The 27933-nt window shown below is 48.3% G+C and overlaps 2 protein-coding genes across 20 annotated transcripts in view; one reads left to right on the top strand and one right to left on the bottom strand.

The window, feature by feature from the left end:
* The window catches only part of LOC144821568 (E3 ubiquitin-protein ligase TRIM39-like), a 1056022-nt gene that overhangs the window by 483302 nt on the left and 544787 nt on the right, over nt 1-27933 (top strand). For 13 of the 19 annotated variants that reach the window (XM_078678759.1, XM_078678756.1, XM_078678760.1 and 10 more), the window contains one exon: nt 12511-12599. The exons of the other annotated variants lie outside the window; for them this stretch is intronic. The gene's annotated coding sequence lies outside the window, so the exon portion shown is untranslated. The remainder of the gene's footprint in view (nt 1-12510; nt 12600-27933) is intronic. 19 annotated transcript variants of the gene reach the window in all.
* The window catches only part of LOC144821567 (matrix metalloproteinase-21-like), a 413645-nt gene that overhangs the window by 309386 nt on the left and 76326 nt on the right, over nt 1-27933 (bottom strand). The gene's annotated exons all lie outside the window — the stretch shown is intronic.

The following is a 27933-nucleotide window of genomic DNA, read 5'->3' on the forward strand; positions in this document are numbered from 1 at the left end:
GGGAAGCCATCGCTGACTGGAACGCTGCCAGCCTTCATAGACGACAATGTCCAAACAACCTCCTCCCTCTCAAATGGACGAACTAGGAATTCGCGATGTGTGTTGGTCAGCCAGGATAGCTGGATATGTGTTAAATAGTCTAAAATGAATTTAAGGACACCCGCGTGTTTAGAGATAGCAATTCCACGTAAATAAGCCTTAAAGGCTTCCCAGACCGTCAGAAAGGAGTCCACCGAGCCCACGTTCCTGTCGAAGAACTCCTCAATGGCAGTCGCTAATTCTTCCCGAAAGGTGTCGTCCAGCAGCGAATATGGAGGAAGACGCCAGGAAAAAGAAGGTGGTCGTCTCACCAGGGCCCTAAGAGTAACAAGCACCGGGAAATGGTCAGAATAAGTGCGGGGCAGCGTTACACACTACTGTACCATAGAGAGGAGGTGGGAGGGGATCAACTAGTAATCTATGCAGGTGTGTATATCATGCGGAGCTGAGTAGTGCGTATATCCCCCCTGTGTCGGGTACCTAGTTCGCCACACGTCCTGCAGTCCCAGTCGTGTCATCTCAGCCTCTAGAACTCGGGCAGAGGCCGAAGGGCGTCTATCGGGGCCGTCTGACCTATCGAGCGCAGGCTGTCGAACCATATTAAAATCGCCTCCCCACAAAACATGCTCCCTACAAAGATCCCGCATCCTAGAGGCCAACGTCAAGTAGAAGGAAGGGCAGTCGAAGTTAGGGCCGTAAGAGTTTACTATGTGTAGTGTCATACCCTTACCAACACATTTCGAGATGACATACCGTCCCTCCCCGTCCGTAGCAACTGGGGTCAATGTCAGTGAGGCCTTAGGGTTCACCCAAGTTATAACGCCCCTGGCGTGAGAGGTGAAACCGGCAGCGTGGATGTTGTTATACAAACCCCTATAGTTTAGCGTCGGGCTGTCAGGGCGCAAGTAGGTCTCCTGAAGCAGTGCTATATCTATTGCATGTCTCGAGAGGTACTGAAGAAAACGCCTGACCTTCTGTGGTCATTCAGGCCTCTAACATTCCATGTCAGAAATGTAATAGTGTCATTGTCATGCGTTTGCTGTGTCATGTCGGGGGAGATGGTGTGTGTAAATAATCAGATGTACCTGTCCATGCCATTGACCAGGGTGTCCGTCGCATGGTGCTCGCGCCAGCAAGGATCCCTTTTAAACAAACAGCAAAACAACCCCCCGCCCGCATTCGGCCTCAAAAGAAGAACATGTGAATCTATCCGTATTCCCACCCACGCCTGCCCAACCCCAACTCGGCCTCGTGCCAGCTCCCCTCCCAGCCTATGTACCGCTACAACCCCCCTCCTAACTCCAAATCCTCCCACCTCCCTCTTCCCACCACCGGTAAAACCAGTACAAAACACAAATCGAAGATGAGACAGGACCCCCCAATTAGAGGAGCCTCACGTAAAAAGGAGTACAACACTCAGGGGCGTAGGTAGCTCGCTTACAACAAGTCTAAAACAATGTCTCTTCGTATAGCTCGCTGCAGCGTCCCGCTCCCCCGCCTCCAAAAGAAAGTAAAAAATTATAGCAAGTGACCCCATAAAGAGTAACAATGCCCCTAAAACAATGGAGGACATCAGCACATTATATCGGACAATACCACCCACCCTCAGTAACAACTGTCTCGGACATCAATCATGTCCCATGTAACCCATTACAAATAGGAAGCCAGTAGTACTACACGTCATCTGGCTCGGGTGCTTCATCACATGGCATCCACTCGACACCAAATGCTTTACTTACAGTATCTGAAAGAAACAGGTTAGTATTAGATTCCTTACCTTAGAATATCCCCAGGCGTCAGACTGGATCCGGAAATTTTTGCGTAGCAGTACCCTTGCGCGTCGGAAGGCGTCATCTGCGCCTCCGCGTCCGTCGTCGGCGTCGTGAGCGCCGTGATGACGTCGTCGGAGTACTTAGACGCCGCCTCCGCGCGCAGATCCGGAAAAAGTGGTACCTTAGTCATTTTTTGTGCGAAACTTTTTAGATCCCTTTTGATCATTTTTCGAATCTTCGACTCCGAACGGTGCCGATAGGGATGCCAGGTTTTAAGCCCTTTGAGGACTGGGACCGACCCTCACCGTCGGTGCCTCCACTGACTCGGCGTCGACCCTGATGACAAGACCTGTTCCGACTGCCGGGCCCTGACTTCGAAAGCTAGGCGGGAGCGGTCCCGCAAGTGATTCGAACTCCGGCAGTCGGCCCCGCGCCGCGAGAGGTCCCAGTCCGGACGGAGGTCGAGGGACCGGTCGCGGGATCAGAGCCATCATAGCTCTGGGAGTCGACATCACTCCTCAGGTTCGAAGTCGTCAGGTAAGCACAAGAAGTCGAAGAGACGTCATCGCTCTTCCGACTCCCCCCGACGTTCACGGCTCCGTTAGAGTCGCGGGCGTCGCGTCCGGCCCCACACAATCTGGTCCCTGGGCCGCACGCGACGCCGGAGGAGATCGAGCGTTTCCTCATGGCCATGAGGTCTCTCTTTCCTCCGGCGGGCTCTGTGGCGCCTTCGGGCCCAGCGGACCCGTCTGGGGGCCCTAGCGGGTCAGGGGCTTCGGCCCGACGCCGCCAGCACCTTCGGGCCCGGCACCGCAGGGCCCCGCTGGATCCGCTTCTGGATCCGGGTCATCGCCGATTGACCTGACGACCTCACCGGCGCCGGTCCCTCAGGTGTCACCTCCGGCACCGCCTTCGGGCAGCGCCGTCCCCAAAGCCTCCCTCGATCCGGTCCACGCCGCTTTCGACGCCGTTTAAAGAGTTGTACTTCAATGAACCGGCCCCATCCTTTGACACCCCTGAATATCAGGAGATGGGTGATGAGGAGAATTGGGAGGGGTCTGAGGACCCTCTGACACGGGAGTGTCAGTCCCAGGAGGACTGGACAGGTGGACTTGGGGATGCCAGTGGTCTGGATACCTCTCCGGACACTTGTTTTGTCTCACCACCTACCGTGGCTACGGGGGAGGGGGCAACCTACAGCGTGGTGCTGACGCAGGCGGCCAAGTCCTTGGGCCTTGAGCTCCCCGTCGCGGCCGTGAGGACTAACCTCCTCACTGAGGTCCTTAAACCGCAGTCAAGCTCGACTGAGCCTCTGCTGCCGTTTAATGAGGCCTTGACCGACGTTCTTTTGGGCACTTGGTCCAGGCCCGCTACAGGTTCGCCTGTAGATAGGAACGTGGCCAGGCGCCACCGCCCGGCCCCGGGCGACCCTTGTTTCCTGTCCGCCCACCCCACCCTCGAGAGCCTGGTTATTCAGGCTTCGAATTCCCAGACCGCATTTCCGTCGGCTCCGCCTGACAGGGAATCCAAGAGGTATGAGCAATACGGCAAAAAGTTATTCTCCTCCCTGAGTCTGGGACTGCGGTCTTCCAACACTGCATGCCTCTTGGGCCGTTACACCCACTCTCTGTGGGATACGGTTGCGGACGTGCAGCCAGAATGCCCGTTGGTGGTACAGGCTAAACTCGGCCAGGACCTTGTGGAAGGCCGAGATGCGGCACATTATTCTATCCGGTGTGGGCTGGATACCACCGACTCACTGGGTAGAGCGATGGCAACGACGGTGGCGATTCGTCGCCACGCCTGCTTGAGGTCCGCCAATTTCTCGGCTGATGTTCAAAATACACTCATGGACATGCCGTTCCAGGGCTACGGCCAGGTCCTTGGGCCTCTCGGCCCCGCGCCAGCAGATGGGCGCCTTTCGTTGCCAAGGAAGGGGCGCCCCCACAAGTGCTGCCAGCCACGCGCCGGAGAGGAATACACAACGCGGTGGTGGCGGTGGAAACCGCCGTGGCGGCGGTCGGGGACAACGGCGAGGACAGTCCACACCTTCCCCCGCAGCATCCGCCTCAAAACCCTCCTAGTCCGTGCTTTCAGGCCCATGTGATACCAGTGGGGGGCAGGGTTTGCCATCACCTCCTCCACTGGCGCACTGTCACATCAGACAGGTGGGTGCTGCAAATCGTCCGAAGGGGCTACTCCCTCCCCTTCGAGGCGACTCCTCCAGCCATGCCACCGCAAAACCACCGCGTATCGGGGGATCATTTGCGACTTCTGCAGGAGGAAGTTACGGCCCTCTTGGCCAAGGGGGTCAACGAGCGCGTTCCTGGGCCAGAAGTAAGGTGTGGTTGCTACTCCCACTACTTTCTGGTACCCAAGAAGGGCAAAGGGGGCCTACGCCCTATCTTGGATCTACGGAACGTCAACGGCTTCCTCCGGAAGGAGAAGTTCAAAATGCTGACACTGGCTCAGGTCTTGACTGCCCTGGACCCAGGAGACTGGATGGTAGCGTTGGACTTGCAGGACACTTATTTCCACATCCCCGTCCTGCCGGCCCACCGGCGCTACCTGCGGTTCACGGTTGGCCACGAGCGCTTTCAGTGTACCGTGCTCCCCTTCGGCCTTACCAGCGCCCCACGGGTGTTCACAAAGGTGATGGCGGTCGTCACAGCTCATCTGCGCAGGTTAGGGGTTTCAGTCTTCCCCTACCTCGACGACTGGTTGTTGAAGGCGGGCTCGCCCCAGACAGTCGTTAGCCACCTCCAGACGACGGCAGACCTCCTGCACCAGCTGGGGTTCTCCATCAATGTGCCGAAGTCATACCTGTGCCCCTCTCAGAAGCTCCTATTCATCAGAGCGGTTCTCGACTCGGCGCAGTTTCGGGTTTATCCTCCCGAACAGCGTGTTCGGGATATTCAGGCTCTGATTCCACTCTTTCAGCCTTTATCCCGAATCTCGGCCAGGTTGACGCTGCGGCTTCTGGGGCTGATGGCCTCCTGCATCCTTCTGGTGCATCATGCCCGGTGACGGATGCGGGCTCTGCAGTGGGACCTGAAGTTTCAGTGGGCCCAGCATCAGGGCAACCTATCTGACCATGTCCTGATCTCGGAGGGCACTGCGAGACAGCTGCAGTGGTGGATCACGGACCGCGATTGGGTCAACGCCAGATCCCTCTCCCTTCCCCAACCGGAGCACGTAGTTGTGACGGACGCGTCCCTCCAGGGCTGGGGAGGCCACATGGGAGAGGCGGAGATCAGAGGACTGTGGTCTCCGGCGGAGTCCCGGCTCCATATCAATCTTTTGGAGCTGCGCTATTCGTCTAGCACTGAAGGCAGTCCTCCCCTCTGTCCGGGGGAGTGTAGTGCAGGTGTTCACGGACAACACCACCGCCATGTGGTACTGCAACAAACAGGGCGGGGCTCCCCTGCGTCACCTGTCCACTTGGGTTTCTGCCGCCTGAGAGCCCAGCGGGGCGTGTGCAGACATTTGCAGTCACCGGCTGCCCTCCCTCCCACCGCCGCCGAGGAACATCAGGGTGGCCGCTGTGTGGAGGTGGAGGTGAGCTGAACTACCTTTCCCGGCATCCCCTGCGGGCGCTGACGCCCGAGACGCGCCTGGAGGCGCTCAAAAGCAGACGGGAGGTCCGGCAGAGCGGGCTCCCCTGCGTCACCTGTCCACTTGGGTTTCTGCCGCCTGAGAGCCCAGCGGGGCGCGTGCAGACATTTGCAGTCACCGGCTGCCCTCCCTCCCACCGCCGCCGAGGAACATCAGGGTGGCCGCTGTGTGGAGGTGGAGGTGAGCTGAACTACCTTTCCCGGCATCCCCTGCGGGCGCTGACGCCCGAGACGCGCCTGGAGGCGCTCAAAAGCAGACGGGAGGTCCGGCAGAGCGGGCTCCCCTGCGTCACCTGTCCACTTGGGTTTCTGCCGCCTGAGAGCCCAGCGGGGCGCGTGCAGACATTTGCAGTCACCGGCTGCCCTCCCTCCCACCGCCGCCGAGGAACATCAGGGTTGCCGCTGTGTGGAGGTGGAGGTGAGCTGAACTACCTTTCCCGGCATCCCCTGCGGGCGCTGATGCCCGAGACGCGCCTGGAGGCGCTCAAAAGCAGACGGGAGGTCCCGCGTCCCGGGACGCGCGTGGGACTGAGTCCGGGGCTAAGCCCGGGCAAAGGGCGGGCCCTCTGTGGCCCTCAGAGGACCTGAGGAGGACGGGGCGGGCCACCCCACTTGGCCCCATTATTAGAGGAGGTACTGAGACATATTTCTCTATTTTTTATCGTGTTCGATCTGTCTAGTGTTGTCATCGGGCCTGTGCAGTCCAATCACTATGTCTATTTGGGAGGAGCTTAATGCCGTGTGTGGCACAAACTATGCCCCCGATATATTAACTCCCCCTTCGGTGGGGAGGGATACTGACCCCAGTAACTGTACTACCCAGGATGTACTATCACCCCCTCAAAAATTTCTGTTTCAAGCAAACGCACTGTCCCGGGAGTCACCCAGCAAAAGGAACAACGAGGAGATTCTTATAAATGTTGACCAAATGTGCTGTAGCTCCTCATCTTCCCCCGCCAACCCAACTGTTTCAATGCCATACAACGCGGGGACAACTTTAATTGACTCTGTTCTCCCCCCCCAACCGACCCTACTGGCCCAAATTGAGCGATTGTTGAATGCAGCTCTATCACCCCTGATCACTAAAATTAAGGATCTGGGAGACAGGTTGACCAGTGTTGAAAAAATAGTAAAAAGGATTCACCCATCCTCATGTCCTACGCTTTCTATCAACCCTGACAAGCCTAAATCCATTGAACAGAGTAAAGCACGAACAACTGATTCTTCTTTGAGCATATCCATCCCAAGGGGCCGTAATGTCACTTCTAAGCCCACCCGTGCCCCTTACAAAGCTCCTAGGTTCCCACAAGAAAGAAGGCATCAAATTAATTTACCCCCTGAAGCTGCCCCTTACGTGACTGTTCTCTCCGGGGTCCCTGAACTTAGTCAGGGCAAACCCGAAACAAGCGAGGACCTGCTGAATAAAGCCATCTTTTGGCTTAACAACAACAGACCATTGCCGCCTGCCCTAGATGGCGGAATCCTGAGCGTCAGGAGGGTGGGGTGGCTTGGCACGTCGCCTAAAGACATTCCGGGAGACCTGATTTTAATTAGATTTAAACACAAGAACATTGTCCCCTATTTAAGATTTTCTCAGCCAAAACATGGAGGTGGCCCTATTTCCACTTGGGACTTGTTTGATTTTTACCCTGGCCCCAGAGTATTGAACAACCACACCTGGTGAAAGGGGACTCTGTCTATCATGTGTTATCATTCCGTACTAGATTGATTCTAGTTTTAAATAACTGTTGAATGTAAAAAGGATAATCCTAATATGTTCTTAATAATTGTGTTTATGTATCTTGTCAAATATCCTATGTTATTTCTGTGCATTTTTACGTATGATTTTATTTTTGTTGAAGCTTTTATGATTTTAATTTACAAAAATCGAAATAAAGCTTAATGAATTGAAAAAAAAAAATTGAACAGGGCGGGGTGGGGTCGTGGACCCTCTGCCAGGAGGCTCTGCGCCTCTGGCAGTGGCTGGCACATCAGGTCGTGACCCTGATGGTTCAACACCTGGCAGGTTCTCTGAACGCCAGGGCGGACAAGCTCAGCCGTCGCTGCATGATGGATCACGAATGGCATCTGCACTCGGACGTGGCGCAAGGCCTCTTTCAGCAGTGGGGAGAGCCTTGGTTAGATCTATTCGCCACCGAAGAGAACGCGCAATGTCATCAGTTCTGCGCGTTGAAATTTCCAAGGCGGCACTCGCTCGGAGACGCTTTTCGTCGCGAGTGGCGTTGCGGTCTGTTGTACACCTTTCCGCCTATACCACTTCTGCCCTGAGTGCTGAAGAAGATCGAGCGCGACCGGGCCCAAGTCATCCTTGTGGCTCCGGACTGGGCACGAAGGTACTGGTATCCCGAGCTACTCAGTATGTCAGTCGATCCCCCGGTTCGTCTGCCTCTTCAGGAGGACCTTCTGTCGCAGCAGCAGGGGACGGTCCTCCACCCGAACCTGTCCAGTCTCCACCTCCATGCTTGGAGATTGAGCGGCGACAGTTGAGGCCATTTGACTTGCCTCCTGAAGTCTGTAATGTCATTCTGGCGGCCAGGCGGCCCTCCACAAAATCGGTATACGCCTGCAGGTGGAACAAATGTGTGGCATGGTGCACAGCAAAGGCTGAGGATCCACTTTCTGCCCCTCTTTCTGAGGTTCTTCTCTTCCTTCTTTCTCTTGCCCAGCAGGGCTCTGCTCTGGGCACTATCAAGGGCTACCTTTTTGGTCTTTCAGCCTTTCTGAGGCTGCCTGATCAACCCTCTTTGTTCAAGTCCCCTATTGTAAATCGTTTTCTGAAGGGCATCACACACATGTTCCCTCCTGTTCCGTTTGTGATGCCTCAGTGGGACTTGAACCTTGTTCTTACCTTTCTGATGTGTGCTCCCTTTGAGCCACTTCATAACTGTCCTCTCCGCCTTCTTACTCTGAAAACTGCTTTCCTGGTTGCCATCACCTCTGCCAGGAGAGTGAGTGAGCTCCAGGCTCTTTCATCTAAACCCCCTTTCCTTTCTGTCCATCCGGACAAGGTTGTGTTGCGGACTAGGCCTTCTTTCCTGCCCAAGGTTGTCACGGCCTTCCACATCGGGCAGTCTATCACCTTGCCCACCTTCTTTCCGCCACCGCATCCCTCGAAAGAGGAAGAGCGGCTCCACCGTCTGGACCCAAAACGTGCGATTTCTTTCTATCTGGATCGCACGCGCCAGTTCCGGGTGGATGACCAACTCTTTGTTGGTTACGTTGGCGCTAAGAAGGGACGGGCGGTGCACAAGAGGACCGTCTCTCGGTGGGTCGTCTTGTGTATCAAGGCATGTTACTCCTTGGCGAGGAAGGAGCCTCCTGTTGGGCTGAGGGCCCATACCACTCGGGACACGGCGGCTAGCACTGCCCTGGGCCGGGGAGTCCCCTTGCAGGACATCTGTCAGGCAGCTACGTGGGCGTCCCTGCACACGTTTGCAAGACACTACTGCCTGGACAGCCAAGTCTGGAGGGATGGCTTCTTTGGCCGTTCCGTCATCCAGGACTTTCTGGTGTGATTATTGGTTCGCAGACCCACCGCCGGGGTTGGTATTGCTTGGGTATCTATTCTAAGGTAAGGAATCTAATACTGACCTGTTTCTTTCAGATGAACAAGTTACTTACCTTCGGTAACGATATATCTGTAAGAAACAGTAGTTAGTATTAGATTACTTACCGCCCCACCCATCCTCCCCGTTCTGCGAACTAATATCTAGAGTTAAGGTCATCCCCTTTCAGGGCCCTAGTTTCAATGGCACCAGTGTTGGTTTTTAACATGGCTCTGCGTTTCTGGCGCGGAAAAGCTGTTTTTAAGAACTGACTTCAGGACGCGGAGGCGGCGTCTAAGTACTCCGACGACGTCATCACGGCGCCGACTACGGACGCGGAGCCGCAGACGACGCCTACCGATGCGCAAGGGTACTGCTACGCAAAAATTTCCGGATCCAGTCTGACGCCTGGGGGTATTCTAAGGTAAGGAATCTAATACTAACTACTGTTTCTTACAGATATATCGTTACCGAAGGTAAGTAACTTGTTCATAGTAGAGGATGTAAGGGCAGATACTTTAACAGTAATGACGTGCCGTCAGTGAAAACACCCCCACCGCCCATCCCATTCAGTCACTGGCCCATAGTGACACATCGAACCAAAAGACAGGGCCCAGCAGAGACAGTAGCCCAGGTCAAAAACAGCCATGTCTGGATCCATAGGCTGGGCCACACAAGTTCACAGTTCCCCGGGGCCATGAGTACCTCACTCAGTAGTAGTCCACGATCTCAGTCCTGATCATCCAGGGTTCCACCTGTAGAGTCGTCGGGTCGGCCATCCTCCGCGTTTCTCTGCGCCAGTCTTTCATGGCCTTCTGGAGCACCCTCGGGTCCGTGAATATTGTGGACTTCCCTTGTCTGTTGACTCTCAGCTTGGCAGGGTACAGCATGGCATAATCAACTCCAAGGTCGCTCCAAGTTGACGCTTCATTGGTGCGAACTGGCATCGCGCCTCCTGCACCCTCGCCGTGAAATCTGGGAAGAGAGAGAGTGTGCTGCCCTCATAGTTCAGCGGTTGTTTCTCTCGGGCAAGCTTCAGCGCAGTGTCTCGATCCCTATAATTAAGTAGCTTGGCCACAATGGGACGCGGGGGGGCCCCCGGTTTAGGCCTCGGGCCCAAGGTGCGATGCGGTCTCTCAATAACAAACATTTCCAAGAAGGCTGTTTCTCCCAGCAGCTTTTTCAAAAGGGCCTCTACGAATAGTTCCATGTTTCCCGTCTGTGTACTTTCCGGCAGGCCCGTAATGCGTATGCTACATCTACGAGACCGCGCCAAGTCATCTGCCTTGTCCTGTAAAATTTGGATCACCTTGCCAAGCTGCTTATGTTCAGAATCTAGATTGTCTGCGCCTCCTCCACCTCACCTATGTGTCGCTCCGACATATCAATACGTTTGGCGTGCTTGTCGAGCCGCTCCGCCATCCGGTCCATACGGTACGTGAGGGCATCCATCTTTGCCCCTAATGAGGTGATACCGCCCTCTAAATTCTTTTCCATGGCTAGCAATATGCATCGTATGTCCCGTTCCGCCGTGGCTCCCTCTGCCGCAGTCCCCGCTCCGTCTTTTTCCACCCTCGACGGGGGGGGGGTCACTGGATTTAGATTTTTTGTTATCGAAGGTCAGTTTAGGTTGCAACCGGTCCGGGCGCACCATGACGGCACAACATCCCTCTATCTCCGCCAGGTCCGAATCACAGAAGTGCTGGGGGCCCTCCTATAGCAAAAACAAAGTGATCTCCGCCTCAGTTGGCCACTCGACGCAGGTAACAGGATGTGAACCAGAGTCAGCCGGTGGCCTGAGCTAGGCCTGCAGAGTGGCAACTCCAATCACTCGCTCTGGGAATCGGAGGTGCCCCGCTCCCCCTCAATCTCCACTCACTGCTAGGCCGGCGCAGGGCAACGCACTCCGTGGCTGTGATACACTAGCTACAGGGATGTCCAGAAGTAAGTGAGCAGGCCCCACTCTATACTCCGACCCTCGTGGGCAGTAAGACAGGGACAGATCTCCAACATTCACAGCAAGATCCTAGCTCTACTCCAGCGTGGTAATGCCTCCTCCAGGCGTAGCTCCCGTATCGCACCTGGGCCGATGCTCCCCCCGGCCCCCGGTCTCCCCGCAGCCCAGCTACAGTGATCCATCAGGCTCCGCCACACACCGGTCAAAGTTCGCCGGTGCAAAGGTTGGGGGGTACGCCAATCACCCCCGAAAGAGGAATGTCTTTCACCGCTCCCGCGGTTCTGCACCGCCAGCCTCGCCTCCTCACCTTCAATCTAGCAGGGGGGAGGAGGCTACCCTGGTCCCTGGGCCGTAGGTACTGCACCCCAGGCGCCGCCCGCAGGAAGTGGGCGCGGCCCCCCCGAGCGCTCAGGGGTTATCGTGGAGGCACCAGGCGATCCGGGTCGCGCACCAGTGCCAGCCGCGCCCGTCGAAAATCACCTCTGGAAGTTGGTAGGCCCGGAGGCCCAAGTAAAGCCGGGCGCTCAGGTAGGGTGCCGCGGCCGCAGCAGAGACCCCAGGCGGCACGTCGCACTCAGCACGGCTCCCCGCTCACCTCCTCTCACAGGTCCGGGGTCGCCCGGTGCACTCAGCAGTCTCGGGTCATCTGCGCCGTCCCACAGGCGTTCCAGCTCGTCACCAGTACCGCGTTGCTCAAGGGGTGTTAGTAACTCGAGCAGCGGCGCTCAGTAGGCCGCACCGCAGCTCTCCACGCGACCGGGCCAGACGGGCCGGATTAGCGCCCTCCGATAGCGTGTGGGGGTGAAACTCGCCTAGCAGCAGCCCCGTCGTTCCGGAGCTCAAAAACAACCTTCCGGGTCTCGTAGGGCACTGCTATAGTAAGGATAATTGGTAGGATTGTGATTGAAGCGGGGGAGCTCTTGGCTCAGGTAGCCATCTCTGTTGCAGGCTAGCTCCGCCCCCAAAAGTATTTAAATATGAAATTATATTTAAAGTTAGTTTAATATATACACAAAAAATATAGTTTTATTTAGAATGATTTATAATCCCCCTTTAAATTAATACTCATGATTTTGTTTAAATAATACTTGAAAATGATATTAATTGTTTTACAAATTGTCAGTTTAAATCTATTTTAAGTAAATATATTTAGGTTATACTCCTTAGTAACAATTAAAAATTGTTTATGAATAAATTTTAAATTGAAAATAAATAAATATCCATTGATACATTGTTTTTCAAATTAATTGATTTAATAAATCATTTGTAGATATTTGTTTTAAGGAAATAAATATGTAAACATAAGTATACAAAAATTTTAACATTACTAATAATTATGATGAAAAAATTACATAGTGTAATGATTTAAAAAAAAAATTTAAACTAATTTATAAATATAAAATGTTTACATTTTAAATAATGATTATTGAACAATATTTGAATTTTTTAAAAATATTAAAAAAAGATAAGTGAGAAATTAATTTTGAAAATAAATGATCAAAATTTCCCACGCTTTACCATTGACTTCAATGTAATGTATTGTCCTTTATTTATTTCCATAGACGGCTATGTGTAAGCCGCGGGTATCTTTTTCAAGTTCAAAAGAAGAGTGTTGCAGGACAGATCACAAGCAAATGGGACAAGTATAGAGGTAAGAATTTTTTTCGTTAATTTACAAAACATAACTTAGATAATAGTAGTTTAATAAACATATAGTAATAATAATAAAAACGGAATGCAAGATTATTTATATTGTATTTTATTTAGAAAAATATTTAAAAAATAAAGAATAATTTAATAAACGTTTTTAATATTTTTGGAATAATTTCAAAAGTATTTTTTATATTATAAATAAGTGACATAAATTAATATAATGTTTATTACAGTAAATCGAAAATAAATAGTCCTTTTTTTCTCTTCATGGCTCTGGAATGGAATGGAATGGAAGCAGATTTATAAAGCGCATGGTTACCCGGAGGCATCCCAGCGCTATAGAACCAAAGGTACTGGGGGGGAAAGAACTAAGTTAGGGGACCTGTGGGAAGAGGAAGGTTTTGAGAAGCTTCCGAAACCGCAGATAGGAGGGTTCAGCTCGCATCTTCAATGGTAATGAGTTCCACAGAGTTGCTGCATTTACGGAGAATCGACGGCCTCCTGTTCGCGACCTCTTCACTCTGGGAATTTTGACTAAACATTCACAATCCGAGCGGAGAGTCCTGTTAGCCTTACAGGGGGGCACTAAGCTTTTCAAAATAGGAGGACCCTTATCCTGCAGAGATTTATGGGCAATACACAGAGATTTAAACTTTATCCTCTCCCGGATTGGCAGCCAATGGAGAGATCTGAGGGCCGGTCTCGCAGAGGACCTTTCCGATGTACCTGTGAGCAGCCTAGCTGCAGAATTTTGAATCTGTTGAAGTTTGTTGATTGTAGCTTCTGGGGGGCCCAAGTAAAGGGCGTTACTATAATCCAGCCTAGACAGGATCAGTCTTCGAATTAGAAGCTTCCTTGAGTGAAAAGGAAGAAGTGGAAGGACCTTCCTGGCTGAACGAAGTAGGCCAAAGCAGATGGCAGCTGTTTTTTTGGCTTGAGTTCTGAATGAGAGGTCCTGTTCAAGCCAAACCCCTAAGCTCTTAATTTCATTTCTTGGGAGGGGAGAGCCCCCATACAGGCAGGCCAAATGGAGTTGGGTAGGGATGTCAGCTTGGGCCCTAAAAGCATAAGCTCGGTTTTGGAGCCATTTAGTTTAAGTGAGGACATGCTCATCCAGGCGTAAATTTCGGACAGACAGAAATGAAGGTTTTTGGAGCACTGGTCCAGTTGAGTAAGCGAGACGACTAGTTGGGTGTCGTCCGCATAGCTGACTATTTTAATCCCGAATGGAGCAACCACGTCTACCAAAGGGGACAGGTACACGTTGAACAGATTAGGGCTCAACGAGGATCCCTGCGGTACACCACACTGGAGAGGGATTAAGTTGGACTGTGCATTACCTTCCCATACCTGAAAGGTCCGATTATTTAGGAAGGATGTTAACCAAGCCAGGGCAGTGCCTGAGATTCCAATATCGAACAGGCGCTGAATTAAGACACGGTGGTTGACCGTGTCGAAAGCTGCACTTAGATCCAGGAGGATCACTACTGCTGATCCTCCTGAATCCAAGATGCACCTCGCCTCCTCAATAACTGATATAAGGGCCGTGTCTGTTCCCTGGCCAGGACGAAAGCCTGTTTGAGAGCTACGTAGTAGCTCATTGGATTCCAGAAAGGAGGAGAGTTGTTGGTTAACCATTTTCTCTGCAATCTTGCTGAGTCCCGGCAATAATGAAATAGGCCTGAAGTTGGCCAACTCTGTGGAATCCAACTGAGGCTTTTTTAGTAGAGCTTTTACAGTAGCCTCCTTCCAACTTGGAGGGACAATACCTTGACACAGAGAGGCATTAATTAAGTCAGTGGCCGGGGGGGGAAATGGTAGAAGTGATACGTTTGAGAATGTGCATAGGTGGAGGGTCACTGGGAGAACCACTTCTCATAGTTGCCAGGACTTTTTGAAATTCCTCCCCGGAAACTAGACCAAAGGAGTCCACCTGAGGGCCAGATGCATAGGGCTTGCTACAGGGATCTAATAAGCAATTAGATTGTGGCAAAGTTTTTAGAATATTTTGAATTTTGGAATCAAAAAAGTCTGCGAGCTGATTGCATTTGGCCCCTGAGATATCCGGAGCTGGTGGAGGGTCGGGATCCTTCAATAGCTCTGTATGACGTATATGCGTTGACGTGCTTCATCGCGTCCATTTTGAGGAGCGTCGATGAACAAAGCAGAAGCAAGCAGATCTGCGCTCAGGTCTGGAACTTTATTAACTTTACATTTTAAACAGTTTGATGTTTTAAAGTAAACATATTGCAAGGAGAAAATAGGGAGGAATAGTATAATAATGTATTTTAGATATTATCACCGAATCAGCATGTCGCCGATCGTGTAGTTAGAGTATGCCGTTGCCGGGTCACCTGTAATTACTTTAAAAAAAGAAAATGTAATTTTTAAATGTAAGTTATTGTTATAGTACTGTAAAAAAAGTATAGGAATAGTTTTTTTGAATTTTAAAAATGCTTTGCAAAAACCGGACCAAGAAGAAGATCGTTTTCGAAGATTTGGATTTATTTTGGAGTATATTTTTTAAAAATTGGAGATATTTTTTGGGATCTTGGACGTCGTGGATATTTTTGGAGATTCATTGGATTGTGGATTTCCAAATATTGGAATCAAAGGAGAAGTTTGTTTTGGAGGTGGAATTTGGTACCAAATGGAATTATTGAAGATTTTGAAAAAGGGATTTGGATTTGGAAATCGAATGGAATTCTGTGATTTGTTCTTTTTTGTCCAGTTTTTACACATTTTGATTGGATTTCCATGTTTGGAGAATGTTTTTTTTTTTCTCGTTTACTGTGTAAAATTCAGATTCTGTAATTGCAGTGTAGTACTCGTCTACACTTTCAGGAGGAACAAAGCAAAGTGAAGTTAGTTTTTTTAATTTGAATTGCAGTTTGCTATCCGAAGAATAATACACAACTAGGGATGTTTTTTGTAATTTACGACAAAATGCCTGGGGAAAAATGGAAAAAATCCCTGAATTTGGGTATCCGTGTACGTATTAGTGATAACATTTATCATGGCAAATTCAAAATCAATAATTATTTTCCTAGGACTTCTGTTTGATGTTTTGGATTTCATCACTGTCAAGAGTTCAGTGTAGGTTGTGGATTGTTTGTCAGGTAGCAAACTGTACACTAAGGGGACAACTGTGTTGTTAATTTTTGCATGAATAGTGTAAATTTGAGTGAATGGATGGGGCGTGCTTTTAAATGTCCCATCCATCATCCAAATTTCACTATTCTCTAACTTGAAATGAAAAATTGCACTTATATAGCGCGTAACTACCCGGAGGCCTCGCAGCGCTTACAATAACTTGACAAGGTTATGGGGTGTGCTGAAGATAAGTATACGCTTTAGAGGGTTTTGGTTATCATGCAGGATGAAAGGTTCATTAGATATACATAGAGAGAGTTCAGGTGGAATATGAATATCAGAATAGGTATGAGGAGTAGTTCTTTGTGGGTTACTTTCCTGTTTTTTTCTTTGAATTATTCTTCTCAGTTTAGGTATTATTGGCATACTGCTAGCTACATGAGTAGGGACATGCTGAGTAACCTCCCTTAAATTTGAACTAGAAGTGTCATTGGAGGTGCATGCAATATCCTTAATTTCATTAATTGTCTCTCTAACTTCAGTGTCCATTGCAGAGGCATGGTGGTTATGTTCTGATGTTTTAATTACAGTGTCACCTAGAGTAACCGCTCTGCCTTTGCAATGGCTTGAGTAATATTGCACGCACCTCCAATGTCTTCTTGGTTCAGTAATTCTCTCCTTGCAATATATGTACCTTGCATGTTTTAACAATCTGTTTTCTCTGTTTGACCTGATATACTTGGCTGTTTTATCCGCTGACATTATCTGAAATGAAAAAAAAAATTTAATTTTGTTTTTGCTTTTAATGCTTTTTTTTAGAATTCGGTAATTTGTTATACTTTTTTGGCTATGCCAATCTTTTCTTACTTTCTCAGTCCCTGTAGTTAGGATTGTAAGTTATACTCCTTCACTATCCAACACTTACCCTTCTTTAACACCCCCCTGGAGTTAGAATAGTAATGTGTACCCCTACATTATCCAACACTTACCCTACATCAACACCCCTCTGGAGTTAGATTAGTAATTTGTACCCCTACACTATCCAACACTTTCCCTACATCAACACCCCCCTGGAGTTAGAATAGTAATTTATACTCCTATATTATCCAACACTAACCTTGCTGCTACACTCTCTTTGAGTTAAAATTGTAAGTTAAATAGCTGCACTATCCAGCACTTACCCTTTTTCAACACCTCCCTGGAGTTGGAATAGAAATGTATACCCCTATACTATCCAGCACTAACCCTACTTCAACAACCCCGTGGATTATGAATAGTAATTTTAACCCCTACAGTAGGCTACACTTATCCTAGTTCAACGCCCCCCTGGAGTTTGAATAGAAATTTGTACTCCTACACTAGCCTACACTTACCCTTCTTTAATACCCCCCTGGAGTTAGAATAGTAATTTGTACCCCTACACTATCCAACACTTACGCTACATCAACACCCCCTGGAGTTAAAATAGTAATATTTACCCCTTTACTATCCAACACTAACCCTGCTGCTACACTCTCCTTGAGTTAGAATAGTAAGTTAAATAGCTGCACTATCCAGCACTTACTCTTCTTTAACACCCCCCTGGAGTTAGAATAGTAATTTATACCCTTACACTATCCCACACTTACCCTACTATTATACCCCCCCTGGAGTTAGAATTGTATTTTATACCCCTCCACTATCCCACGCTTACTCCACTATTACACCCCCCTGGAGTTGGAATAGTAATTTATACTCCTCCTCTATCCAACACTTTCTCTCCTTTTACACCCCCATGGAGTTAGAATAGTAATTTATACCCTTATAGTATCCCACACTTACCCTACTATTACACCCCACTGGAGTTAGAATAGTAATTTATACCCTTACACTATCCCACACTTACCCTACTATTACACCCCCCTGGAGTTAGAATAGTAATGTATACCCCTTCACTATCCAACACTTAGGCCCCCATTAGGAGGGCGGGGGACTTTACCCGCCCGCCACCCTTGCGGAAAACCGCGCGGTGCCTACCGCATTGTGTATGCAAATGTAGGGGGTACCACAGGTACCCCCCATGTGCACCCCCCACCCCTCCCCTTCACCATGGGGGCCCGCAGTGGGCCCCCGAAGTGAAGACCGCATGCCTTTTCGTGGTGGCATTGCCGCCACGGAAAGGCATCTGTTTGAGCCCATCATAATATGGCTGGCGGTGCCTAATAGACACCGCCACCATATTAAACGTTTTCCGCCCCGGTCACCTTGCGACCGGGGCAGAAAAGCGGCGGACGGTCTTTCTGTACGCCGCGGTCCCCCCTGCCATCCTAATATGGCGGGGGGGGGGGGATTTCGGTGCGGATGGCGGGCGGAATGCCCCCGCCATCCTAATGGGCCCCTACTCTTCTTTTACACTTCCATGGAGTTAAAATAGTAATTTATACCCCTACACTATACAATACTTACCTTACTATTACACCCCCCTGGAGTTAGAATAGTAATTTATACCTCTCCACTATCCAACACTTATTGCACTATTACACCCCCCTGGAGATGGAATAATAATTTATACTCCTCCTCTATCCAACACTTTCTCTTCTTTTACACACCCCTGGAGTTAGAATAGTTATTTATTCCCTTTATTCCCTTACACTATCCCACACTTACCCTACTATTACACACCCCTGGAGTTAGAATAGTAATTTATACCGTTACACTATCCCACACTTACCCTACTATTATACCCCCTGGAGTTTGAATAGTAATTTAAACCCCTACACTATCCCACACTTACCCTACTATTACACCCCCTGGAGTTAGAATAGTAATTTTAACACCTACACTGTCCTACACTTATCCTAGTTGAACACCTTTCTGAAGTTAGAATTGTAATTTAAATCTCTACACTAGCCTACACTTTTCCTAGTTCTACACCCCCCCTGGAGTTAGAATCTTTACCCCTATACTATCCTTCACTAACCCTGCTGCTACACTCTCCTTCAGTTAAAATAGTAAGTTATACTGCTGCACTATCCAGCACTTACTCTACTTCAACATCTCCCTGGAGTAAGAATAGTTATTTTTTACCCCTACACTATCCAGCACTTACTCTACTTCAACACCTCCCTGAGTTAGAATAGTTATTTTTTACCCCTACACTATCCAGCACTTACTCTACTTCAACAGCACCCTGGAGTTAGAATAGTAATCTTAACCCCTACACTATCCTACACTTATCCTAGATCAACACCTTCCTGAAGTTAGAATAGTAATTTTAATCTCTACACTATCCAACACTTATCCTAGTTCAAGATCACCCTGGAGTTTGAATAGTAATTTTAACCTGTGGAAAAGTAAATTTTGCCATGTTATATGTGCCTACGTGTTCCCCATGTTATGTCATATGTGCATGATCGATATGCATGTATTCCCCTCTGATCGATTAAAGACGCCATTACAGTTGTGTCCATCTCTAGTATGCCAGTTTCCAGTCCTCGTGAATACAACGAATATCAGGCCTATGTAAAGCTACGTTGCCACATTTTACAGTGTGCACGTTAATTCATTGAATTGTCCCCGTTTCTAGGCCTCAAAAGGGCCCGGACTCAGATTCAGCTCCTGTTTCCTGAACCCTCTCCGAGGAGCGATACAGCCCCCACCTGTATCCCTGACCCTTAACTTACTTTCATGCTACGCAGTGCCCGGCTCGGCCTGGCTCTGCCTCTTAGTCTGCCAAAGAGTATGTTATGTTTCTAGTTATCAGTCCAGCCCTCCTTCTCTGCATTCCTAAGCTACTGAATCGCATCAATAGTTTCCGTCATGGTCTAGCCTTTATGTCTCCATGTAAGAGAAATGCTGTATTAATATTCATAGAATATTCCTCGCACACACACTACATATAGGATTATGCATGCATCAGTCTTAATGTCTGTTAGCCTTTGCCTTGATAACTTTTGGATTCTATCAACATGTTCTCTAAACACTAGATACTAGATAGGCTTTAGGTACATGTCGCTCTGACACTCCAGACTTTCGTCTCCTCTTCTAGCGCAGAAGTCATAGCCCCCAGTTCTCTCTAGTAACACGTCATTGCCAGTTTGCGCGCACCACTAGGTTAGAGGTCCCAGCTGCTCAGGTAGCCCCCTCCATGTTTCCGCCCCTTTTATGACATATTCTGTTACGTTTGCATCACATGTCTATGTATACGCCCTGTACACACCTCTTGTTACACCCACTTTATGCCTTATCTTTCGTGACTGCTACAAACTCCGCCTACTGCTACGCCCCCTGTATTGAATGTAATGTATTTTGTTTAACTATAAATATTGTGCACTGTTATTAAAGTTTGCTAGCCATTCCCAGATCCTGCCCCGGCAGCTGCCGGGCCCTGCCATCCCATCCCCGTACAGGCTGTCCTGTTCCAGTCCTTTATGCTTAATTAAAGCCTGTCAACTCTAGCTACCTCGTATCTTGACTCTTATTTATTGAGCTATCTATTTGTATGAGTATCCTGAAAAATAGTACCAGTAATTAATTATTTATTTACCACATAATGGCGCCCGAATAGGGACTTGCCCTTTCCCCACGCGCCGGAGAAGCCACGCAGGCCCCCTGATCCTCTGCAGCCGTGACGGAACCATCCTGCGCACCGGCAGATATTTCTGCTTTAAGTATCCCTCAGGTCCACGGAGGAGACGGAGGTTGCGGTCCAGCATCCAGACGAGGCGGTGGAGGAACGCGGCGAGTCCCGACCAGAGCCCAAGCCGAGAGTCCAAGGTCCGAGGTATCCGGAGGCCCACCTGTAACTGAAGTCCGAAGTTCGTCCGTCCGTCGTCGTAGCAGTCCAGTCCAGTCCGAGGCCTTCCGTTCTTGCTGCCCGGTGAGTACCGTTGCTGGGGTAGTATCTAGACAGGGTCAATTAATTTGTCTCTGGTCCGTGGGTTTGGGTACGCAAATCCAACACGAAGTGTCCACCTAGGTGGATGCGGGTCCTGACGTGTCTCTTTATGAGACCGGTAAGTTTCGTACTGTTTTAGCAGTGCATCTAGTCTGTTCTAGTAAGTTCTGTTCTCGAGAAATCCATGTGTTCTGTTTTCAGTATTTCAGGTAGTATTCTGTCCGAATTGTTATTTTTAAATGTTGTTCCATGTGTTTTCAATGTCGTGGTATGAATGATTTGTTTTTAATTATTGTGTTTATTGTGTATTGTATTGTTTCTAGACTCCAGTCTAGTCATGCCTCTGTTCTCTAAGTTACGTCAGTTAAAAACTAGAAAAGGTCTGCTCGAGGAAGCAGTTCCTGTCCCGCCTAGGGACAGTCCAGGTCATTTTATGTATCATAAACATGGCATAAGTGCCATATTATATCTAGATTTATGGGTCGAGTATACTAAAGATCTAGAAGAGAAATATAGATGGCCTGTATCAGGTACATGGGATGCCGAGTGCATCATGCGAGTAGAAGAAGCATTATGGAAAAAGAAAGCCAGACAGTCACAGAAAGATGCCAACGAGTTATGGCGCAAAGAATCTCATAAAAGAACCGAAAAAGAAATCAGAAAGTTAGAATTAAGTAGAGAATCCTCAGAAAGAGCCCAAGAAAGGAAATTAATCGAAGTAGGTGAACGAGTTAAAGCCGAACAGTCAGACAGACAGAGAAATGCCCTCATTAAGGGTATGTATCCTCTTCTTGCCGAGGGCTTGCCAAAAGCAACCCCGGAAGCACCATGTAATTTTCCGCCGCCATTAGTTCCGATTAAGCTACGTCACAAACCGACCGCAGCTGATATTTTTCTCTCGTCCTATTTGGACGACACAGTCCCAGAATATGCGAATCCTGTTCCGCCAGCTCCTGTAAATAATGTAGTTCCTGTTCTTCCAGCCACCGGGGCACCTGTTACAGCACCTGTTACGGTACCCCCGGTCCAGCCCATAATACAAGTTCCCGCTACATCGGTCACTCTGCCAGCACGAAGAGTATCAGTCGACGATTCCAGTTTAGGGGCCGCGGGGGGAGGTCCTCCTGGTACCCCGCCGCCACACAAACGTGTAACATTAGTCGAGTTACATGAACGTGCGTTACAGCGTACGCCCAAATATCAGTCCGTTGCAGATATCAGACGAGCTCTTACCGAATGCCGTTATGATCCAGTCCCAGGCGATGATAATATGGTTATATATTCATTGCGCGTAAGACGGGTGACCGAGTATTTGGACACCCTACCGAATATGAAAGAAGATCTAGTCAGAATATATCGTTTCATCCGTACAGGAGACGATCCAGAAAGTATTGGCGAAATCATGTCTCTAAGGAAAGCTGAGACCCAGCTCATGCTATTAAAGTTTCTAATCAATTGTTTAATAAGGGAACAAGATTGTCCGACTAAAGATCCGACCGAAATGAAAGTCCTGACAAGGTGGAGTGATAATATAGCCGAGGGTAGACACAAGACCCTCAGTAGTATAGAGAGTATGTACAAGAAAATTCGTAAGGAAATAATAAGGTTACACGAGAAACGTAAAGAAGCACAAGTAAGCGAGAAGGAAAACGACTCTTCTACTGAAGAGGTAGACGACGAGAATCCTACCAGAATAGCGTATGTAGGTAAATCTAGATTTCCAGACCGACATTTATGCCTAGAACACAAGAAAGTCTTTCGTCTTCCAGCACCGGAACAAGGTTCTCTAGAACAAATATTTCAAGCTACCGATCACATTCTGAAATCACGAATCGGTTATAGTGAACTCAGTACCATGCATGAACAAGAACTAGCCCGATCAGCAGTCCGATGGATTACTGATTCTACCACTTTTCCAGACGAAATAGTGGCACAAATGTTTCTGAAACTGCCCCCAGCCGAGCAGCGACTGGCGGGTATGTATATGATTCAGCACCTCATTACATTGTATGAGGGTCAGCATTCTGATCCAGGTCCGTTACATGATATCCTGAACGAGTTACTCCAGTATAAATGGAAAGGTTTAGGTACAGATTTAATTAGTGTCATTCTGGAACAGCGCCACAAATATAGAACGTTTCTGAACCCGCATTTTGTTCACGTCTCACCTCCGGAAAGTAAACCGTTTTACATAGATAGACAGCATCCGTTACGAGAAGTACATCCAGTTAGGACACCGGATGGTGAAATGCAACGAGTATTTGTTTACACCCCTATCACAAAGATGGAACTCTTAGAGATGAAGAAATGAATTCCCTGTCACGACAAAGATCCAGCAGGGTTCCATCGAGAATTAAAAGACATGCTCCGTATGGGAGAATACACGTATCCAGATATTATTAAAATGTTAAAGGTCCTGTTGCCCGCAGGGGTATATGAAAAACTCAAGGAAAAAGAATGGGAGGTGGGAGAGAAAAAGATCGATTGGGCAGTTCTAGAAGCTGAAGATAAGATACGAGTACCAGGTACCGGTCTTGGAGACAAATGTAAAGAATTACCAGAGTTATTGATTCAGGTTTTGCCTAGGTTATTAGCCACGAAAAAGGAAGACTGGGATGCAATCTCTGCATGCAAACAGAAACAGGATGAAGACACTAGTGATTTTTATTCTAGATTTGAGAAATGCTTTATCATCAACAGTGGTTTGAAGACAGGTAGCGAGTCATACCCTCATCTTTTTGTTACTAAACTAGTCGAGAATTCAAGTCCACAAGTTAAAAATCGAGTTTTGAAAGTCGAAAGTACATGGCAAGCTAGTACCCCGTCACAGATGCTCCAGATGCTCCAGTATCACCAGAATAGAATCAGGGAAGAGCAAGAACACGAAAGGAAACGTATGAAAGACACGAAAATGAAAGTACTAGTTGCACAATCTGTTCCACAAGACAGTCAGAAGAGGGGTCCGAATCAAGCCAGTCATCCTGCAGCTCCCGTTAAAGGGACATGCAATTATTGTAAACAGCCAGGTCATTTTATAAACGAGTGTGCAGTTCTGAAACACAACATAGCTACTGGTAAGACTAAAGAAAGACCACGCCCGCCTAGACAAGAACAAGTTTCACAGACTTCTCAGCCACAGAATGCACAACAGACAGTTCCAGCACCGCAGCCTATCGCTGCAACACAGCATGTTACACAGCAGATGTACCAGTATGCTCAGTCAGAGTATCCAGAGTATCAAGCATATTCATGAAACAGCCTAGAGAGGGAGGTAGGCTTGCCTCTCATCGAGATACCTGTAGATCAAGAGGGTCCCTATGTACATAGTCAAGTATTAGGGAAAGACAGAAAGTTTTTGATTGATACAGGGGCAAGTAGGACTACTATCAGTCATGACGAGGTTCCAGGGGCTCCGCTCTCAGGCTCAAGAAATGTTTCCCTTGGATTTTCAGGAAAGCCTATTGTAAACGAGATTTCAAAGCCAGTTGCTCTAGAAGTTGGTCCATTGTCCCGAACTACTGATTTGTTACTTACGAAATCATGTCCAGAAAATTTGTTAGGCATTAAAACATTGAAAGAATTAGGGGCAGTTATTTGCTGTTCCCCAGAAGGAATACGATTGTTCTTAAGGGACTTTAAAGGTCACTATGTATTACGTGATTTTGATCCAAGATTGTCCAATGTACCGCAGCATTTATGGGCGCAAGGTCCAACTGATGTAGGTTTTATGCGAATCACACCCCATCGTGTGACCCTCAAGCAAGGTGTAGTCTTGCCACGAATCAGACAGTACAGATTGCCACCTGAGGCTGTAGCAGCCTTATCCAAAATTATTGACGAGCTCATTGCTCAAGGAGTGGTTGTAGAAACTGACTCCAATGTATGTAATTCTCCTATCATTCCAGTCATGAAACGTACTGATCCAAATGCACCTCCAGTATATCGATTAGTGATTGACCTTCGAGAACTTAATAAATGTATCATACCCCAGTATCCAGTAGTCCCAGATATTTCATCCCTATTAACAGCCATTGATTCTGAAGCTACATTTTTTACTGTAATAGACCTCAAGAATGCATTTTTCAGTGTCCCCATTCATCCAGACAGCCAGTACCTTTTCGGTTTTTGTTTAAATGGAAGGAGCTATAAATTCACACGAGCTCCTCAAGGTTTCACAGAGAGTCCTAGTATTTACAGTCAAGCACTTAAGAGACAACTAGACAATATTCACTTGCCAACTGACACTGCCCTGCTCAAGTATGTCGATGATCTACTGATCACGGCCCGTTCTGAACGTGACTGCGAGCGAGCGTCACTTACAGTCCTGTATTTCCTAGCCGAGATGGGGCACAAGGTGTCCCCTTCGAAGCTCCAGTTCTGTGTCCAGCAAGTGATCTACTTAGGCCACTTACTGTCCAAGTGGGGTAGGCAGTTGACACCAGACCGTATCCAGTTAATAGCGAGTCTTCCACAGCCCAAGACACAGAAGGAGGTACGTGCTTTTATCGGCCTTACTTCTTACTGCAGACAATGGATTCCTCAGTATGCATTTCTAGCCAAGCCACTGATACAGTTAACGACACAGGAGGCAGCCGTATCGACTGTCCTCCCTTGGACCCAGGAACATACACTTGTTTTTAATGAATTAAAGAAAGCCTTATGCCAAGCACCTGTTCTAGCTACACCGAACTACAGTAAGCCTTTTACACTTTTTGTCACAGAACGTAATGGTACTGCATTATCTGTTCTCACACAAGATCAAGCAGGACAGTACAAGCCCTGTGCTTATTTTTCGAGCACATTAGATCCAGTAGCCCAGGCTCTGCCTGCGTGCCTCAAGTCAGTTGCAGCCACAGCTCTAGCTATTAGACAAAGTGATTCCATAGTATTAGGACACTCCCTGACAGTACAAGTTCCACACTCCGTGGAAGTTCTTTTAAACCGAACACAGACTCAGCATTTGACCATTGCACGTTTAACAGGTTATGAACTGACACTGTTCCAGCCACACATAGAAATCAGACGCTGCAACGTTTTAAATCCTGCTACACTGTTACCGTCAGTTACTTCAAATCCCGCCACACATGACTGTGTGGAAGTCATTAACACTATGACTAAGCCAAGACAAGACCTGACAGACATTGCATTACCAGATCCCGACCTGACACTTTATGTGGATGGTTCATGTATGAGAACTAGTACAGGAGAACTAGTAGCCGCGTATGCAGTGACTACTGAAACAGAAGTTATTGAGACACACCGTATTGACACCCTGTCTGCTCAAGCAGCAGAGCTAGTTGCTCTGACCCAAGCCTGCATACGTGCCAAGAACCTGAAAGTAAACATATATACAGATTCACGTTACGCATTCGGAGTTGTACACGACTTCGGAGTACTCTGGCAGGAGAGAGGTTTCATGACTTCTCATGGAACCAAGATTCAGCATGGTCTCCTCATTCAAGCTCTGTTAGATGCGATACATTTACCGACAGCTATTGCTATCATGAAGTGCAAGGCACACACGAAAGTTACTGACATCATTTCCCAAGGTAACGATCTAGCAGATCGAACAGCCAAGCTTACAGCTCAGACACCAGACATTCCAGTTAACAAGACACAGACATTCATTCCAGAACAGACTACATGTATGACAGTTAAGGACCCTACACAAGATGTCATAGACATACAGTTACATGCTACTCCTGAAGAAATCAAGAAATGGTCCGAACAAGGAGGGGTCCAGACAGATCAGGGATGGGTGACGAAGGGAAAAGCCACATGGTTTCTCCCCGACTCTATGGTTCAAGTCATTATTAATACCGCACATAGTCCAGCACACCTAGGAGAAAAAGCCATGTTAGACAGTATTCAGAACCTTTGGTTCAACAAGCATTTACGAGCTGCAGCCAAGCAGAAAGTCCGCACTTGTATGATATGTTGCCAGTTCAATCCAGGTAAAAGTGTCCCGGTGGAACAAGGTGGATTCCAGCCCCCTGACCACCCTTTTGAAGTCCTCCAGATGGATTATATTCAGATGGAGCGATGTCGAGGTTTCAAGTATGTCCTCGTAGTTGTATGCGCTTTGTGGACAGAAGCATATCCAGTTCCAGATTACACAGCAGCAACCACTGCCAAGCAGTTGGTTCGTGAATTCTTCCCTCGTTATGGACTCCCTAGGGTCGTGTATTCTGATAACGGCCAGCCATTCTCATCTGAGCTTATGAAGCATGTTTCCCTTTTGTTAGGGTACCAGTGGAAGTTCCATTGTGTGCGCCATCCTGAAGCAGCCGGTCTCGTAGAGAGACATAATCAAACCCTGAAAATCCGTATTGCTAAGACATGTAAAGAGAAAGGTGTAGACTGGCTAGTTGCCCTGCCAGTTGCTCTATTCTTCATGCGCATGACGCACATTCCAGATCAGGTCTGTCTCCTTATGAGGTCGTATTCGGCCGCCCCCCAAACATGTGGGGTACACCTAGACCCCGCAGTATTACAGATGTTTCAAGTAATATGCTGACAGATTACCTAGCTTCCTTGATGTCTGCCCTACACTCTTGTCGTTCACAGGTTGCCGCCGCATTTCCAGACAACACTGAAGTGAAACCGCATGAGGTCATCCCCGGGGATCTCGTTTTGGTCCGGAATTTTGATCGTTCAAGTCCGCTGGAGCCCCGTTGGAAGCAACCTCAACTAGTCCTTCTGACCACCCGTACGGCCGTGAAGTTGGAAGGCCGTAAGGGTTGGGTCCACCTGTCTCACGTCAAGAAATTTAATGGACTCCGTAATAAAACTTTTGCCAAGAACATTTCCAAGGATTGTTCCTTTTCTAAAGACTGCCTGAAACCAGACTCTAAACCAGACACTGATTCAAATCCAGAATTGACAGTTCCTCTGTTAGAGAAAACTCCGCAGCAGGAGTATAAATTAAAACTCCGGTCTAGTAAAATAAGTCAGCCAGTTTAATTGTCTAAGTCCCCCTCGGGTGAAACGGTTAGACAGGTATCTGACATGTATGAGATAGACCCCCATAGTGAGAGAGTTAGTCAAAACTCTATCCGATGTATCGTTTTTCTAAGTTTTCTATTGTTTCTAAGTTTGATGGTTACCTGCACAAGTTATGCATTGCATTTATGTTTTCCAATTTCTCATGTAAATAAGTTTCCTAATGCCACCGTAGAGCACACGTTTAGTGATCTGCCTCCTCACGAGTTATCCTATCGTCTTGCTATGAGAAATAACACATTCATCAGAATGTTACACTATTCACACCAGACCAGCAATGCCACTAATTGTTGGGTGTGTGGTCGACTCCCCCCTTTCCAGACACCGAAGGGAGTTCTGCCACTCTTTCCTTATCCGTTTT

The sequence above is a fragment of the Lissotriton helveticus genome, chromosome 2_2 (genome assembly GCF_964261635.1).
Source record: "Lissotriton helveticus chromosome 2_2, aLisHel1.1, whole genome shotgun sequence".
Classification (NCBI taxonomy): domain Eukaryota; kingdom Metazoa; phylum Chordata; class Amphibia; order Caudata; family Salamandridae; genus Lissotriton; species Lissotriton helveticus.